Below are 14,633 nucleotides of genomic sequence, written 5' to 3' on the forward strand. Positions count from 1 at the left end.
CACACACACACACACAGACACACACACGCACACACACAGACACACACACAGACAGACAGGCACACACAGCGACACACACACAGAAACACACAGACACACAGTGACAGGCACACAGAGAAAGACACACAGAGACAGGCGCACAGAGAAAGACACACAGAGACAGACACACAGAGACAGAGACACACAGAGAGACAGAGACAGACACACACACAGACAGAAACACACAGAGACATAAACTTACAGAGACAGAGACACACACACAGATACACATACAGAGACAGACACACACAGAGACAGACACACACAGAGACCGAGACTCACACACAGAGACAGATGCACACACAGAGACAGAGACACACACACACAGACAGAGATGCACACACAGACACGCACACACAGAAACGCACACAGAGACGCACACACAGAGACGCACGCACAGAGACAGAGACGCACGCACAGAGACAGAGATGCACACACAGAGACAGAGACACACAGAGATACAAACACACACACACCGACACACACAGACACACACAGACAGAGATACAGAGACAGAGACACACAGAGACTGAGGCACACAGAGACTGAGGCACACAGAGACAGGCACACAAAGACAGACATACTGAGACAGACACACATAGACACACACAGGGACAGACACACAGAGACAGAAACACACAGAGACAGAAACACACAGAGACAGACACACACACAGATGCACACACACAGAGACAGATGCACAGGTAGAGACGCACACACAGAGACAGAGACACACTCACACAGAGATGCACACACAGAAACAGAGACGCACACACAGACAGACACACACAGACTGAGACGCAGAGACAGAGAAGCACACACAGAGACAGAGACGTACACACAGAGACGCACAGACAGATCGAGAGAGGCAGAGACACACAGAGACAGAGACTCACAGTCAGAGATACACTTATAGAGACACACAGACAGAGAAACACAGGCAGAAGCACACACAGAGACACTCAGACAGAGACACACAGATAGAGACACACAGACAGAGACAGACACAGACAGACAGACGTGTGTGTATGTTGTGTCTGGTGGCTCAGTGGACTAACGCATCTGCTACAGGGGCCTGTGTTCAACCTCATGGTCACCGTTTTTTTTTACTCCAGCCCCGCCCCCACTAACCCCATCCCTACTGGTGCAGCCCTCGGCCACAAACCACACTCTAAATTGGGCCCCTAAGAGAAAGTTTGCGAGTACCCATGGTTTACATGCTATAAATGCCCCATTATCTTCAGCCTAGAATGTAATCTTGTTTTCTTAAATCAATGATCCAGTTCCAGGGTGTGGCTAAATTCTCAGTGTCCTGATTGCTTTTGAGGTTTTCCCCATGGGGGAAATTACTGGGTCCCATAAATATTAAATGCCCTCACAATTTTCCTGAAGACAAATCTGGTAAGTCAAACCTGCTGAAATTCGCACCGAGAGCAATGCCCTGCGATTACTGAGACGTGGAACTCAGTACAGTTTTCAATTAATTTTTCATGCTATGCTTCAATTCAGAGTTAGAGCTCAGAATAGAAGGTTATTTACCAGGTCCTGTAAATATCTCACACCGCAATGTCGACATTTACTAGCACCACTAAAATGCCTCAAGCCCTTCGGGGACTGGTAATTGTATCTGTTGAGAAAACCCCATCACGTGACACACAAAATGGAAAAGAGCCCTCCAATGCATGGCTGCAGCATGCAGCTGTCCAGCACAAAATGCTTGTTTCAAGAAAAGATGTTCACACAATATTCTTGCATTCTTACGATGGATGTTTGCCATAATCTTTATTACTGTAGTTCTGCCAATTGCCATAATTTCATTGCAAAATTTAGAAACTCACAACCTCGCCTTTGAAAATCATATTTGCCGCCTGACGTTGCCAAACCTCATCTATCTCATCAGTTATTATCACCAACCATTTGCGTGAACTTGCATACCCTCCCTCAGTAATAATCACACCTAACTCCTGTTATTTAAGCCACCACAAAAAAACTTGACTAAATGCATGGGGCCACATTTATGAGGCTGTGCGTCACTTTTATGCCGCCGGTGCGTCACTTTTTGCGACGCACCAGCAGCGTAAAAAATGTGCCTTGTTGCACCATATTTACAAAGTGACGCATCTAGGTAGATGCGTCACTTTGTAAACCCCTGCGCTACATTATACCTGTGAGGTTTCGTGACAATTATAAGTGGTGTTTCCGACTCGTTTGAATATGGACGAGTTTGGTATCTATGAACTGCAAACGACGGGTTTAGTGGGTGTACGCGTTTTCGCTATACTGGCCTGAACCGTTCGTCTTATTTGTGGGTTTCTTCATCTGAACCCACGGGTTCCATTTTAGATACGGCATCCATTTTGTCTCTTGCCCTCAAGTAGCCAGCGAACGGACACTGTCCGCTTCATGACCCTGGGATCCACAAGCTCTTGCGGAAGACACGTGTTCCTTTGAGGGTGTCTTTATGACGAGGGGGATGATACTGCAACGGCAGATGGCCCCGCTCAAGGCTCATCTTGCCGTGCCGGTCTATTGTTTCAGCCGTGCATTCATTAGGCACGACTCCTTGGATCCTGCAATCGTGTTTCCGATATCGCCCCCTACACCAATCTGCTGCCTATCTTTGTCTTCCTTCCACCTATTTCTGTCTTCTCTCAAACTCGTTTACAGCCGGAATGGAATGTACTTAATGTTGGGATAATGTGCTTTTACAGTTGGGAACCGGCGATGCTACTGTAATTATGTTCCGGGATCCTGAATACATGAAAGCAGCCCTTTTGAAGTTTACTGTGGGAACTAAGTTGTAACCTTTTGTTTGCCATATTGTGCTATGACGGAAACATGTATAAAAGGAGCGATCCACTGTTGCAATTTGAAGCAGTCTCCTAGAACCTACATGCGTTGTACTTCTTGTGACTTCTGTGTTCCCTGCAGTAAATAAACCTCGATCTTTGACGCCGAAGGAAGTGTCCCGTGTCTCTGTCATTTGTACGCCGGAACAGGTAACCCACAAAGGTTTCAGGTGTTGTCCCCTGGCACCGCTGGGCCTTAAGAATAGCCCAGTCCTTCAGTTGGCGCCCAACGCAGGGCGACATCAGCAGTACCGGTCCAAAGCCCGACGATCGTGAGGAACTTCATGTGAAATCTCCGAGGGAAGGTGCACCCCGCTTCATCGATCCTGTTGTCGAAACAAGTGGCCCGAAGACTTTTCCCGCGAAGATCCCCGCCTCCTGACGGCTGCGACGGACTGATGCCCTGACTCTCGACCTGTTTTGGCGCCTGGCGTAGTCCTTGGTACAGCGAGATGATTGACGGGCCTTCCTGGTGACGCCATTGATCTTTCAGTTAAGTATTTCTGGGTCGCTCCCAGAGTCCTTGGTTGTTGTTGGTGCTTGGTTGTTTGCATGGTTCCATTGCATTTGTGGTTCTTAGTTGTTGGTTCTTAGTTGTTGGGTTTTATTTGACGATTGCAATTGCCAAAAACCGAGGGTTTTGCATTTTTGCGAGGACATCGTAATCCAATAACCCTTGAAGTTTGTGAAACTCGGTTAGTGTGCACGATGCCTGGCCGTAGTACTTTGTTTAGTTGTTTTAAGAGTTGTGGTGCGGATTCCCGATTGGAGGACTCATGTCCGATACCTCCAGTTGGAACTCCGGTCTATGAGTTATATAGTCGCCATGGAGTGGGTCCTATCGCATACAATGATTGCTGGGTCCGCTACGCTAAAGATGACGGTGTCCTTAGTTGGCCACCTCATGGTAGTTTCGAAACAGCAATTTTGGATAATCTAGAAGCAAAACTGTTCAAAAAGAAGTCTAGGCCGGCCATGTTTGATTCCTTTCGGTTATGGAGAAAAGAGGCTAAGCAGAAAGAAATCAAACAGCTTAAAAGAAATAAGAGGGAAGGTATCGTTACGACGATGAGAAATGCAGAGCAGTTTCAGCGAGACAAAGAAGAGAAGGAAAAGGACGTTTTTGATAGACTACAACGTATGGCGGTGGATAAGTGTTATCCCGTTTTACCGTTGAGTTCCGATAAGAAGGGAGAGGAAGCAGTAGAGGACCCTTTGTTGTCCTACCTACTGAAGTCACCACCTCCATACGCACAGGATACTACAGCTCCTGTGGTTCCTCCTGTTCCTCAACCTGTCGTTCCGGCAGCTGCTGGTCAGCCTGTCGCTGGTCCTGTTCTTCCGAATCCTCTTGTTCCCCAAGTCGTTCCTATTCCCTTACCTGCTCCTGTTCCTACTGCTCCATTGCCTATACCTTCTCAGTCTACTGTTCCCGCTACTTCTGCTCTTTTGGCTACTCCTACTGCTCCTACTGCTCCTACTGCTCCTGTGTTTAGTCCCCATGTTGTTGCTCCGGTACTTCTCTCCTCTTCTCCGTCTGTCCGCAGTCGCATACCTAATGCTGTTGCTAATCTTTACTCTCCTTTTGGGCCGATTCTTGGGTACGATGTTTCTGATGTCCCTCAAAGACAAAGTCAACTTCCTGGTGGTATGGAACGTGATACGTTAATAAACATGGCGTCATTGGATTAGGTATCCCACTAAACATACTTCGCGCATAATTTTTGAGACATTTTCTCAATTCAATGAGCCCACACAGAGATTTGTGTTTGAGGAAATGTGTAAATGTTTACGAGAAGTGATGGATAATGATGAGGTAGACAATGTGCCGCCCGAAGTGACTGAACTTCAGCATCAGTTTTTGAGTGGTATGATTGTGGGTAGTAATGTTCGACGTGCTGTAGAACATCTTCTATCTTTTCGGCCTACTATACTACCTCGAGCACTGTTTAAGGACGAAACTGAGGAGTGGATGGCAACACCTGGGCAGTATCTCATGCGAGAAGTCCCCCCAGTGTGGATGCCAGGTGATCCTGCTGCTAATCCCGCTATTCCGCCACACTTCCAGAGAGTTTGGATACACCTCCCATGGAAGCGATCGGAAGTTTTGCAGGTGAAACAATCTTTGCCTGATCCCCGCAAAAATCCGGCAGGATACTATAAGGAGTTATCCCAACTTGTGGATGCTACTATTATGAACCTTGCCGACATTGACATGTTGTTTGGTAATGTGGTTCCGCAACCGGTTTGGGCGAAAATACGTCAAGAGAATCACGCAGCTGAGTTAGGCGGTGATTGGGCTGCACTTGTAGCGGCTGACGCATTGCAGGTTGGCGGGGTTAAGCCTGAGCAGTTAATTACGGCTCTGCCCCAAAGAATTATTACGCTAATGAAGATGCTTATGCCAGCAATGAGAGTTAATTGGGATAAACTGTCTGCGTGCAAGCAAAAGAAGGACGAGAGTGTCTCCGATTTCTTTACGAGATTTGAGGAGGCATTCATCGATCATAGTGGTCAGGATATGAGCACTGAGGGAGGTCAGCGATTGTTCATTGACAAATTTGTATCGAATTTGTTGCCTGACCTTAGCAACAAATTGAAAAATTCTGAAAGTTCGTGGGCTGTTTCCATCTCTGCTCAGATATTAGCCACGGCTCAATATTACGAAAATAGGGAAAAAGAGGAAAATGATCGTGCGGATAAGAAAACAAAGGATCTCAAAACGAAAGTTCTGTTACAGCAAGCGTATCCTCCGTGCTCAAATCAAAATGCCTCGCAGCAACAGAATAGATCACAATCACAATTTTCTAGGTCGCAGTCGCGTAATGACTCTTCCACGCCGAGATCTATGCTCGGATATAATCAATGTGCGTACTGTAGAGGTGAGGGTCATTTGAAGTTTGACTGTCCGGTTTTGCGCGACCGAAATAGTGGTGGTTCTGCTCGGGGAGGTCCTAGTGGTCCTCAACAGGCTTCACGTGGTAGAGGTCGTGGTGTTACTCAAAATCAAAATGAGCGTTCTAATAATTCATCAGATTCAAACAATTGTTTTGATCAGCGTGGTTCATCGTCAGGTAGATCTGCACAATATCATGTGGATGACTGTTACGTCGAGCATGATATTGATGACGGTAACTACTAGGACAGCCACAGACAAAGAGAGGGAGTAGTATCAGTTCCGGTTGATCAGAGAGGGCCTTACGTCGCAGTTGCCACATCGGGCGTAGTTGAGCCTTTTCTGTTGGACACTGGTGCAGCGAAAAGTTCCATCATGCATTCGAAACTCCCTGGCGCACCTTTGTCTGGCTTAACGAATGTTTCCGTTGGATTCTCTGGCGCCCCCGTTAGCAATCCGGTTTCCTGCCCTTTGCCCCTCACAATTGGGCCTCGTGAGCTGAAAGCTCCTTTGATTTTGACTACTGGTTGTGGTGAGAATCTTTTGGGCCTGGATTTGCTGAAGCGGTTATATCTGACCCTGTACTGTTCTCCTGCAGGAGTGGAGCTTACTTTGGGTCAGAAAGTGATCTCTCCTATGTATTTGTCAACTGATAAGCTCCCACCGGAATTGAGTTCTATTCCTAAGTCTTTGTGGGCAACAGGTCCCAATGATGTGGGCCTGCTGGACATATCACCTTATGTTGTCCAATTGAAATCGAATGTAGGATTGCCACGTATTCCCCAGTATCGGATCTCTCTTGATGGTGAACGAGCGTTGTTAGCGATCATCTATGATTTGATCAAGAAAGATGTCATTGAGAAAACTCGGGGAAATGTGTGTAATAGTCCTGTGTTACCTATTTTGAAACAAACTGATTCATCTAAGCCTCCTGTGTATCGTTTCGTCATTGATCTACGGGAGGTGAACAAAATTGTGATTCCACAATTTCCTGTGGTGCCTGACATTACGGCTTTACTGACTCTGATTCCAGCCTCCGCCTCTTGGTTCTCAGTGATCGACCTGAAGAATGCTTTCTTTAGCATTCCGATTGCTGAGGAAAGCAGAGATCTATTTGGCTTCTCATTAGGTGGTCGCAACTTCAGGTTTAAACGCGCTCCTCAGGGCTACTGTGAGAGTCCATCGATATACAGCCAAGCCCTGAAGAGTCAACTTGATGCGTTTGTATTACCGGCTGGTGCGGCTTTGATCCAGTATGTTGATGACCTGTCAGTGGCTGCTGACACCAAAGAGATTTGCAAAACTGCTACAGTATCGTTGTTACAGCATCTCTGTGATTTACATCATAAGGTGTCACCTTCTAAACTACAATATTGTTGTCAAGAAGTAACCTATCTAGGTCACTTAGTGTCAAAGGAGGGAAGAAGGTTGACCCCAGAGAGAATTGCAGCGATCGCTCGAATGATTGTGCCAACAACTCAAAGAGATGTGCGTGCCTTTCTAGGTATCACGTCATACTGCAGGCAATGGATTCCAAATTTTTCATTGCTAGCGAAGCCATTGGTAGCCCTCACGTGTAAGGATGTTCCACCTCCTTTGCCATGGACTGAAGAGTGTCAGACAAGTTTTTCTGAACTGCGTGATGCGTTGTGTTCGGCTCCTGTGTTAGGTACTCCTGACTACAGTAAGCCGTTTACACTATACGTTCACGAGAGAGAGGGTTGTGCGTTGAGTGTCTTGACGCAGCAATTTGGTGGTAAGCAGCGTCCATGTGCATATTTTTCCTCGACCTTGGACCCAGTAGCTAGAGCATTGCCGAGTTGTCTAAGAGCGACAGCGGCAGCTGCGGTGTCCATCCGACAATCTGCAGGATTGGTCATGGATAATATGCTTACGGTGATGGTTCCGCATGCAGTTGACACTCTCTTAAATCGTACAAAAACCCAACACTTGACAAGCGCAAGGTTGTCTGGTTATGAGTTGACGCTTTTGGCAAGTCACATACAAATAAAGCGCTGTAATGTACTAAACCCGGCGACGTTGTTGCCAATTCATATGGAATCAGATGATGTACCACCACATGATTGTTATTTGCGCACTGAGGAAGAAACAAAGGGTCGTGTTGACCTAAAAACACTCCATTGGCAGATCCCGATGGTACTTTGTATGTTGATGGTTCGTGTTTTAAGTTGCCGAATGGTGATGTGACGACTGCGTATGCTGTGGTGACATTGAGTACGGTTGTAGAAACGGCAAGATTGAGTCAGAATTCCGCGCAGGCGGCAGAGTTGATTGCGTTGACGAGAGCGTGTGTTTTGTCGAAGGGAAAGCGAGTGAATGTGTTTACTGATAGTCAATATGCTGTTGGCGTTGCACATAGCTTTGGTCATTTGTGGAGAGAAAGAGGGTTTATGACATCACATGGCACGAAGATCCAACACGGACAGCTCGTGAACGATCTTTTGGACGCACTTACATTGCCTAAGCAGGTGGCGATTATTAAATGCAGTGCGCACCGAAAGGTGACGGATGATGTTGGTCGTTGTAACGCGTTTGCTGATGAGATTGCTAAGGAGACAGCTAAAAACCTTACAACCCGAATGTATGTTGCGAGTTCAGTAAGGTGGCCAGCAGAGACTGGTATGTTTGAGGACACTGTTGAGAGCGTGAAAGCGATTCAGAATGAGGCCACCGAAACTGAAAGACTAAGTGGAAAGAAAGCATGGGAAAGTTAGATGCGCACGGATGTTGGATTGATTCGTCGGAAAATCAGAGATGGATGTTGCCGGATGCATATGTGCTAGCCATTGTGACTATGGCTCACGGCTTGTCACATATTAGCGCGAAAGGTATCTGCAAGCTGCTGTCCCCTGTATGGAAGAATGATGGTATCGCTAAGTGTGCTGAGAGAGTGGTTAAGAATTGTATGATATGCATGATGTACAATCCTGGCAAGGGCACTCCTACCCCACCTGGCCATTTTGCTCCTCCTACATGTCCCTTCGAGGTTATCCAACTGGACTTCATCCATATGGAGAGATGTAATAACCTGAAGTACGTTTTAGTTGTGGTCTGTGCGTTCTGCAGATGGATCGAAGCCTACCCTCTCAAAGACAATACTGCCCTGTCCACAGCGAAAGTCCTACTGAAGGAATACTTTCCTCGGTATGGAATGCCACGGATTGTATGGTCGGATAACGGAAGTGAGTTTGTGGGGAGTGTGATGAAGAGTGTGTGTAAGGGCCTTGGAATTCGACAAAAATTCCATAGCGCCAATCATCCCCAGTCAGCAGGTTTAGTTGAAGGGTACAATGGTACTCTGAAACTGAAACTTGCTAAGATCCAAGCTACGACTGGTTTGTCATGGCCTGATGCCTTGCCTCTGGCTCTCTTGTCGACTAGGACGACTGTACACTCTCGAGTAGGGCTTATCCCATATGAGATTGTGTTCGGCCATCATGCGAACATTTGGGGGGTCCCGAGGCCTAGGGCCTTCGATAGTCTTGAGTACCCAATGTGTCAGGGTGTAGACTAGCGCGCCTACCTAAAAGACTACGATTCCCTGCACTCCCTGGTAAAGGACTACTTTTCCCACAATCCCCGGCGGGATTACAGGATATCACCGGGCGGAGTCTGCCATTCGGTGCTAGTGATTCCTGTGTTGGAGGCTGCTTTTGTTCCTCAGCTCCAAGTGTTCCAAGCAGCCGGTTTGTTTCCAGCCTGGGAGAGGCGAGAACCAGTAATTGGGTAACATTGTGAATGCGCTGGCTAGCGCGTTCTGTTTTGCAACTTTGTATCGGATGGTTTGTTGAAAAAAGGAACAGCGCTGAGACTTTGTTTCACCTCGCGGCTGCGAGGGACTGTTACAGACTACATGTTGCAACTTTGTAACAGATTGCTTGTACAACAGGGAACAGCGCTGAGAGTTTGTTTAGCCTTGGCTGCAAGGGACTGTTACAGACTACATGTTGCAACTTTGTAACGGATTGCTTGTACAAAAGGAAACAGTGCTGAGAGTTTGTTTAGCCTCTGCTGCGAGGGTGTTGTACAGACTACATAGCTTCTTGGCACACGTTCCTGGAGGTTCCTGAGACTGTGTGGTAAAGGAATGAGATTTGGCTATTCAAGTGGCGGAGCGCAGGGGGGGAGTCTGGGACCTCCGCACTGCCGTCACGAAGCATAGGTTTGGGGCTCATTTACTTGGAACTAGTGGATATACAAATACCAAAGCGGAGTGCTGTAGTGAAGAAACTACGCCCTGCCGTGTTTGGTCATCTTTTTGTACTATTTTGATGGAAGGAAAACATATGGGCTTTCAGTTCACAACGGAGTGGATTCCTTTGCTTTTCTGTTGAGCATAAGGGTGCTCATTTAATCCTGGTGATTTTGGCGCATTTCTTTGGAACTAGTTTACAAACATACATAAGCACAAAGGGGTATGTGTATGTTAACGACAATGGCTTCTAGATAATGGAGTACTGTGGGTTGTTGCTAATACCTTCTTTTGTATTGAGCAGGATGGAAGGAAGACGGGAGATGCAGCAATAGGGTGGCGTAGAGTCCATGTATTACAGGTGAATTCAGGGGTTATCGACCTAGTGAGAATTCATGAGAGTAGGTTTAAGTATTGCATTTAACCTTTGTACTTTTGTTTTTCAGTTTCTTTTTCCCTGCTGCCCCTTCCTTCTTCTCTTTGTTCTTTCTGGGTTTTTTCCCCATTTGGGGTTTTTGCCCTCACCGTATCGTCTGAATACCCTGTGTTCATACTTCAGGGTGTTCGGAGGGTCCGGAGGTGGAGCATAGTTGCTGCATGCGGATCCTGCGGAGTGTACATCTGACAGAATCACTAGCCCAAGAATTTCACTCTGCCCGATCCATGTGTAGCAGCGATGGCGTCCATGGAGGATGTGTTACATGCTTTGGTCCTGGTACAGCAGGAATTGGCTTCCTCTAAGGCAGAGACCACTGCATTGCGGGAAAAAGTGGAGCGTCTGAGTAGTAATCCTTTTAACGCCTCCGCATCATCTTCTAACGTCCAGGTCACTGTGCCTCCACCAATACCACTGGCTACACCTGAAAGGTTTTCGGGGGACCCTAGGAAGGTACATGTGTTCATGACACAAATCCTAATGCATTTCTCATGTAAGCCGTCTTCTTTCCCCACAAACCATTCAAGGGTGGCTTTTTTGATTTCATATCTGACAGGTGATGCAGCAGATTGGGTGGTACCCTTGGTGAAACGTGACGATGCTATTCTGACTGATTGGTCAGCGTTTAAAAATGAATTTGAGAGGGTTTTTGACCGAAGAGCTACTACATTTAGTGCTGATCGGGAATTACTGACTTTGAGACAAGGCAGGGGTGAACTGATTACATATCTTACTGCTTTCAATAGACTTGTGGCAGAAGCAGAATGGCCAGAGGAAAAAAGATTGTCTCTGTTCTATCAAGGGTTACATGATGATTTGAAGGATGTAGTGGCTCAGGTGGATCCACAGCCTACATCTTTTGTGGACATGGTAAATTTAGTGTTAAGGCTCGATAGTCGTCTTACGGATAGGGGGAGTAACAGGAGACGATGGGAAAGAGGAGCTTACAGTGGTGAAAGAAACCCGCGGAAGGTATCTGGGGGTACTGACAATCCTCCAGAACCTATGGAGATAGGAGCAATTAGAGCACCTCTGTCGAGAGAAGAGAGGGAAGCCAGAAGAGTACAGGGCCTGTGCATGCACTGTGGGAAGAAGGGGCATTACGTTCGGGAATGTCCTTCTAAACCCAAGTCCTCGGGGAATATCAGTAGGTTCAAAAAGGTTGCTGTATCTAGTACAGTACAGGAAAGGGAGAAGAAGGAAGACAACATGTCTAGAGTAGAAGAGGGACATGCGTGGAAACTCACATCTTTGTCCTCTCTGGGTGATGATGAAACAGAGCCGCACTTGGTGGTGGTAATGACACTAGAATACGAACTAGAAAGATGTCAGGTGATGGTAATGTTAGATTCTGGAGCGACTGGTAATTTTGTGGACGAAGGCCTGGTGAGGCGGTTAGCTTTACCTCATGTCTCTAGAGAGACTCCTGAGGATGTGTTGGCAGTTGATGGGCAACCATTAACATCAGGTCAGATAACGGAAAGAACAGGTGACTTGGGATTGTCAGTGGTTTCCCATGGATATGTGCATTCTGAGGTGTTGTCTCTGAACATCATCGACGCACCTCAGTACGAAATAATTTTGGGTATGCCTTGGTTACATAAACACAACCCGGTGGTGGATTGGCAGTCGAAAACGTTTCAATTTGTATCTGAGTATTGTAAGGATCATTTAACTCCATGCGTGTCTGCTAATGTCACAGTATTAGCCACCCTGTTTTTTGGCAGCTACGGCGGCTGAAAAGAATGTCAGGCTACCAGTTGAATACTCGGCTTACAGTGACGTGTTCCGTGAGGTAAAGGCAGAAAATCTACCCCCTCACAGGGAATACGACTGTCGCATCGATTTAGTGGAGGGGGCTACGATACCATCTTGTGGAGTGTACGCTTTGTCGGTGCCCGAGACCCAACACTTGAAAGAGTACAGCACTATTCTCGTCTGGGGTTCGTCCGACCCTCTCGCTCTCCAGCAGCTTCCCCTCTTTTCTTCATAGCGAAAGCCAACGGGGATTTAAGAGCGTGTGTGGACTACCGCGTCTTGAATAGAAACATCATCCGTAACCGGTACCCTCTTCCGCTCATCTCGGTTTTGCTCGATCAGGTGAGAGAGGCCAATATATATACCCATTTGGACCTCCGTGGGGCGTATCACCTGGTTCGAGTGAGAGAAGGAGATGAGTGGAAGACGGCGTTCAAGACGCGATTCGGTCTGTACGAATATTTAGTGATGCCTTTTGGGCTTTGTAATGCTCCTGCAGCATTTCAGTTTTTCATAAACGATGTCCTGAAGGAATATGTGGATCAATTTGTGGTGATGTACATTGATGACATCTTGATCTACTCACAGGATGTATCATGCCATAAGAATCATGTCTGTAAGGTTTTGGATAAACTAAGGGAACATTGTTTATATGTGAAACTGAGTAAATGTGAGTTTGGGGTGCGTGAGGTGGAGTTTCTGGGTGTGATCCTTAGTCCTGGCGGATTACAGATGTCAGAGAGAAAAGTACAGGCAGTGAGGGATTGGCCAGCCCCTAAGAATGTGAAAGAGGTGCAGAGCTTCCTGGGGTTCGCAAACTATTATAGGTGGTTCATTTTGCACTTTTCCCAAACCGCTGTCCCCATTACCAGGTTGTTAAGAAAAGGGAAGCCTTTTGAGTGGACTGGGGAGGCGGAGGATGCGTTTAGAGCTTTAAAAAGGGCATTCACCACAGCACCGGTGTTAGCACATCCTGTCTTGGAACATCCATTCATAGTTGAGGCCGATGCTTCGGATGAAGCCATAGGGGCAGTTCTGTCTCAGAGAGATGTCCACACGGGTCAGCTCCATCCTGTTGCTTACCTATCGAAGAAGTTGAGCTCGGCTGAGGTCAACTACTCCATCGCGGAGAAAGAACTATTGGCGATTAAAAAGGCTTTACAGGAATGGAGGCCTTATCTGTGGGGGGCTTGTCAGGCTGTGACGGTTTATACCGATCACAGAAATCTCCAATACATGTCCTCCGCCAGACATCTGACACAAAGGCAGATGCGGTGGATGCTGTTCTTTTCCGAATACAACTTTGTGGTCACTTTTCGTCCTGGCTCAGAGAACAGGAAGGCTGATGCTCTTTCCAGACAGGAAATCCCCTTAAAACAGCGAGAGGAGCAGCAACCCATCATCCCTCCTAATAAAGTGGTGTGTGTGATCCGGGCCGAGCAGTTCCTGGACGACATCAAGGGCTCCAGGTCTTTGGGGTCTTGGGTCAGATGGGCGGCTGACAAACCAGGCAGGAAGGTGAGACAGGGGTTGCCTTTCCAAAGGGAGTGTTTGTTTCTCCCTAATGAAGAGATTAGGAAGAAAGCTTTCAGTTGGTGTCACGAGGCTCCAGCGGCTGGACATCCTGGGATTACCAAGACCGTGGAACTGCTTAGGAGACATTTCTGGTGGGAGTCATTGGTCAAAGACGCGACTCAATGGGTGGGAAGATGTGATACCTGTGCCAGAGCTAAGGGGGAAACAACATAAAAGAAAGGCTGGTTGATGCCTATGCCCACGCCTGATAGACCATGGATGAACATAAGTCTGGACTTCATTACGGGTCTCCCATCTGATCAGGGAAACACCGCAGTGTTGGTAATAGTGGACAACTTAACAAAGATGGGACACTTTGTACCGTGTGTAAACCTTCCCACGGCTAGTCAAACGGCTCAGATTCTGGCATCTCAAGTGATCCGTTTGCATGGCATTCCGAGAGTCATTGTGTCTGATAGGGAACCACAATTTATCGCTCGCTTTTGGCGGATGTGGTGCAGTGCTTTGGGCATAGAGACAGCACTATCGACCAGCTTCCATCCCCAGACGGATGGCCAGACGGAACGTCTAAATCAAACATTGAAGACGTATCTGCGCTGTTACGGCAAGGAAGCAAATGAGTCTTGGGTGGACTTATTGTGGTTGGCGGAGTTGGCATACAACAATGCTTGGCACAGTTCCATTGGTATGTCACCGTTCAAAGCCAATTATGGTTATGATGTGCAGACCTTGCCTATCAATATCCCTGAGGAATTGGGCGATCAGCCCTCGGTGAGGAAGCGTGTACTGACAATGAGGAGAGTGCATAGAGCGGTGCAGAGACATCTGTTAAAGGCCAAGGAGGTGTACAAACGATGGGAGGACAAGCATCGCGTACCTGGTCCTCAGTTCGAGGTGGGGGATAAG

The sequence above is a fragment of the Lissotriton vulgaris genome, chromosome 7 (assembly GCF_964263255.1).
Source record: "Lissotriton vulgaris chromosome 7, aLisVul1.2, whole genome shotgun sequence".
NCBI lineage: Eukaryota > Metazoa > Chordata > Amphibia > Caudata > Salamandridae > Lissotriton > Lissotriton vulgaris.